This window comes from Echinops telfairi, unplaced genomic scaffold (genome assembly GCF_000313985.2).
Source record: "Echinops telfairi isolate 266 unplaced genomic scaffold, ASM31398v2 ScPeMD7_7;HRSCAF=31, whole genome shotgun sequence".
NCBI lineage: Eukaryota > Metazoa > Chordata > Mammalia > Afrosoricida > Tenrecidae > Echinops > Echinops telfairi.
The window spans coordinates 21,827,723-21,828,863 of NW_022103904.1; the positions used below are offsets into that span (position 1 = coordinate 21,827,723).

At 47.2% G+C, this 1,141-nt stretch overlaps 1 protein-coding gene across 3 annotated transcripts in view; it reads left to right on the top strand.

The window, feature by feature from the left end:
* The window catches only part of LOC101644790 (cell migration inducing hyaluronidase 1), a 163,953-nt gene that overhangs the window by 125,494 nt on the left and 37,318 nt on the right, over window positions 1-1,141 (top strand). The window lies entirely within an intron of this gene.

Consider the following 1,141-nt stretch of genomic DNA (forward strand, 5'->3'; position numbering starts at 1 on the left):
ATTTTATCAGATATAATATAGTATAATATAAGGTAATACTCCGTGAAGCCAGTTCTCTCAAAACACAGATCATGTCATTTAAGGGTCAGACGTTCAGGCCATTTAACTAAAGAGACTAATGGAGTGAAACATAGAGTTTCATCGTAGGAGCTCTGCTGGCATTTTAGGTGCGATACTTCTTTACCACCAGGGTCTATATTACAGGATTTTCAGCATATTTGGCTCCTGCTCCTTTAATACTGGTAGCGTTCTCCAACCTTTGTAGCCACCAAAAAGTGCCCCGACATACTTCCAGGTCTTGGAGATGGGGAGGGGAACAGGGAATTGCTGCCGCAAGCTGCGAGCCTTAGGAGAAAGGTCAGGAGAAAGCCCTTTCCGATACTTGAGAGTCATTTCTGAGGGATCACAGCGCTCTGCTTCACTGTACTCAAGCTGGGCCTCAGAATGATTCTCAGCGCAGCCCTCCAGAGCAGCCACCACTGGTGCTGGTGTTTCTGATGACAGCCTGTTTGGGGAAGGATCGGTTAGCTTGTGCCTAAGCCCATCCGTCCCTAGTAAAAGCTGGCTGAGCCAGAGTCTTGAGAATCCTTTTCAGACTGTGCTTTTAGGAGTCCCTGGAGTGCAGACATCTGGGTTGGTCAGTGGGGTCTTTGAACAAACTAGGAATGATTCTGGGTGTGCTATGATATGTATTTGTGGGTACTCGCAGAGCAAGACCCCACCCTGCCACCCTACATGCCCTTGGCCATAGTGCATCGTCTCACAAAGCCCCTGGGATCAGCATATACCTCCCCCAACTAGGAGAGAGCTTCAGACAGTGAACAGTGGCTCATGTTGCCCAGTGGTCCATGTAGCCTGCATTCCCCAACCCTTCCAGAGAAGTCTTTGTGCCAGAGTCCTTCTAGGTTAGCTCAGGACTATCTCTTCCTTATAAAACATAGTGTTTCAGGTGGCAGGAAAAGAGAATACAGTAAAAGCAAACACCAGCTATTGCCAGACTTCTCAATTCCAAGCATTCTTGTTTTTCAGATCCCCACTAGCAATAGCAGTAACTTGCTTGTCTCCTTGGTATAGGAAGGGCCAGGCATATAACTGAACCCCTTGTGTATAGAGAATATCTTTAACATCCTGAGGACCAATG